The following is a 3,841-nucleotide window of genomic DNA, read 5'->3' on the forward strand; positions in this document are numbered from 1 at the left end:
TGAGCATAGTATTTCAGGATCCTTAATCAAGTTTCCCTTGCTTAAATGGGACATGTAATTTCAATTTAGTTTCTCATACTATCTGTCTGAATGTTGCTGTATTCACTCTGCTGTACTATTGAATGGATTACCCTTCATGTCCTTGGTCTTGAAGTCTGCCATGTCTCTTTGCCAAGATACGGCAACATTTTATGACTCTTTTAATCGCCTAATATCAGACACAGTGACCATCATCACAGAGCACAATATAGTGTAGTCTGAACCCGGCATTAGTCATGTTGTATCGTAATTAGCTCTGGAAATTATACCGTGACCATCATACAGATGTTCTATTATGCTAGAAGATGTGGAAATAAATGAAATGACTCAGTGTTTATTGGCAGAGACAAGGAAGTCTTGCATTCTGCATCACTTTCTCCATGTGTTGTATTTTATATTTGAACGTTATTTGCAGCACATCATTTTATTTGATCAATATAAACTTTGTAATTTCTTAAGTTGTTCCCGGCATGATGTATGCAGCGAGTGTGTACAAGCCAAGGTAAGCATATCTGTCTGTCCATCATGAGTGCATACTTGAGATTGTGTCTGTGAACATGTAGGTACGAGATGTGCATGATTGTGTTTTTGCGTGTGTGAGGGTGTACCAGTATAAAGCCACTGTGACCACTTCCATTCATACACAGGGAAAAACTGGTATTGGTTCCTCACAGCCAAAGCAACAAAGGAGCTGACATCCTGTCCACACCTCTGAGGACAAACTCACACCAAACAAACGCAGTGAGACACATTGAGGTTTCTAAGTACCAACCGGCACAATAACCCAAGATGACAAGTATTCTTCTGTGTTTAAGAACCAGCACTGTGGAGCCATCGCAGTTGATTGGCTTGGATGGAAATTACCATAATGCGTAGGCTGGAATAACGCTGAACAATAACCGTTTCAGTATGAATGGGCAGTTTAAGATCTATGGTAACCAAACAGTGGATAAACAACATTTGAGGAACAAAAGTCCCTCACATCTCTTATCCTTCAGCCACGCTAAATGTCTTGATTGTCTCATTGGCCTACATCCTCTCTCGAACATTAGACTCTCACATTTATCTCAAAATTGGCCTGTTAATCTCTGCCGTTATGATCCAGCATTTCCATTATAAATAGTCCACCAAATTTAGAGATGACATCACTTTCTGTCCCAGCAGAACGCTCCACGCCTCCCATCTCTTTTTCCTTAAGACGTGTTGAGCGAGAGCACTGATTTATTGATTGAGGCTGTGTGTCTGCGATGCCGTGCTCGGGGGGGGGGGGGGGCGATGAGGATTATGCAGCAGCACCGTGATGTTGTTGACACTCCTGTCGCCTTTACAGATCCGACATGCCAAGACTTGGGCGTGTGCCCACTCTGAGTGTGTCTAAATGCGTGTATTAAGGAGGGGGAAGCGGGGGAGTTTGAGAGGTCAATGGAGGAGTTTTTGGCTCTGAGATAGTGGGAATCTTGTGTGTGTCATCAAAGGGAGGGGGGAGAGATTGGTGGGCCAGCTGGCAGCCTCTGGCTCCTCTGTGCCCCCTGGGCTTCCGGCTTGGCGAAAAGTCGCTCTACTGCGACAGCTGGGACCTGGGTGCCAACCTCGACAGAACTCCCAAACACACAGCGACGCTAACACAGACAAACACATTTACACAGCAGGAGGACATAAAGGATGGGCAAACAAAAGATGGGATGAAATTTCAGTCCATCAAAGGGTGTATGCTGAGTATAGGCGTGTGGCGCAGTGGATAGAGCGTTGGTATTTGGATCGAGGGAATACGGGAACAAACCCCACTGCAAGTCCGCATGTCGTTGTGTCCCTGGGCAAGACACTTCACCCCAAATTGCTCCTGTGGGGATTGCCCACAGTATTGAGTATGTAAGTCGCTTTGGATAAAAGCGTCTAACAAAGTAACATGTAATGTTGTGTGTTTTGTGCAAAATTAGACTGTAAGTTGCTGAAGCTGAGTGGCCACTTTTTTAAAGTACCAGTAACCCCTTAATACAGAAGTTTGTTTGACGTTGGACCAACATGGCTTTCATATTCAACTATTTTTGCTGCCCCCAAAATGGTCAAAAACATGGTTATTGCAGGTCCAATCATACCTTAACCCTAACTACAATCCTTTGACAACCTTAACAATACATCACATTTTGCAGATATTGTAAATACGAAGATTTTAAGGTGTTGGCATTAGGGATGTAACGATACCAAAAACTCACGGTACGATAATATCGCGATAAAAAGTCCACGGTACGATATTTATCGCGATATTGAAAAATAAAGAAAATAAATGTTAATTATTATTATTTTATTTTTTTATTAAATAATAAATCTGATTTGTACAGCATTTTAGTAGGATAGTAGTATTTTAAAGTGTCAACAATATAATAATCAGACCCTGCAATTAGAATAAATCAAGTTTCACTTTAGTTTTTCAAGTAACTCAACTCTAACTCACTCACTCAGCATCATCAAGGTGGTCTTTTAGGAATATGAGCATGTCCACATTTCCAGGTAGAAGCTGGGATGTTTGGGCGTTTACAATATCCCCTGCTGTGGAAAAAACTCTCTTGCTTGGTACTGATGTTGCTGGGACAGAGAGATACAGTATGCTTTGGCCATGGGTGACAGCAGTGGGTAAAACTGTGCATTGTCTCTCCACCACTTCAAAAACAATACCGTTTTTGCCAAGAAGGTGAGCCTTATTGACAGGGCGAGATACAAAATGTACTGTTGGTACTTGTCAATGTCTCTAGGTATGTACATGTAGCCCTGTAAATACGATGTCCTTTTGTGTTATCTGTTGTTTTATGTTCATGTTGTAACCTACTTGCTGCCATGTTGGACAGGTCTCCCTTGAAAAAGAGATCGATGATCTCAATGGGACCATCTGGTTAAATAAAGTTTAAAAAAAAAATATATATATATATATATTTTTTAAATTAAAAGATCGCGGTAGATTTTGTCAGTCTCACGACGGTATTGAGACATTTATTTACCGCGATATCGCAATATTCGATAAATCGTTACATCCCTAGTTGGCATTGAATGTTAAAAATTGCGTCACATTCTTGTCTGGAGAGGTTTGAAGATTTAAATAAGTGGTTTCTCAAAACCCAGACAAATTAAACCTTATTCATCATTCATAATTGAAGTTTAGCAACCTTTTTAGGTTCAACTTGCCTGGGATCAGTTGGAGCTCTTCATGATTAGCATATCATTTATGTCCATTAAAAATGTTTAATCTGCTAGTGTTCCTAATTTTTCATCCCAGAGTTAAACCCAGCTTTTAAATTGCTCCCATATTTCTATGTCAATGGGTGGTGAATAAGTGCACGGATAAGGATAGAAATTAACTATACCATTTGCTTTAATTAAAGGACATTTTCCCATTACAGTGATGGAAAAAATGCCAAGTATTGAATGTCCTTAAACAGGAAAGGCACAGATGAATGTTATATGTAATATGTTGTTCATTTAATGCTTTGAATTAAAAAAGTTTGGATTTCTTATTCTCTTAATGTTGAAGTTAGTTTCATTGAAGCACTGTGTCACCGACCCACAGAGAAAACATACAGTAGTACCTTGTAGGTTCCAGTTTCCCAGGTTGTGGCTCCGGGCTCCAGGGAGATGAAAATGAGGACATGATTTTTGGAAAGCAGGAGGCTGGAGTCATGGAGGTCGGAGACTGCCGCAAGCCGTCGAGGGAGGGAGGCTAATGGGAGTAAAACGAGGACCTGCGGAGGTGAGGTGGAACCTTTCCAGTTTTTTTATGCTGACTGTCCGATTCGCCTCATTTGTCAGTGTA

The sequence above is a fragment of the Gymnodraco acuticeps genome, unplaced genomic scaffold (assembly GCF_902827175.1).
Source record: "Gymnodraco acuticeps unplaced genomic scaffold, fGymAcu1.1, whole genome shotgun sequence".
NCBI classification, from domain to species: Eukaryota; Metazoa; Chordata; class Actinopteri; order Perciformes; family Bathydraconidae; genus Gymnodraco; species Gymnodraco acuticeps.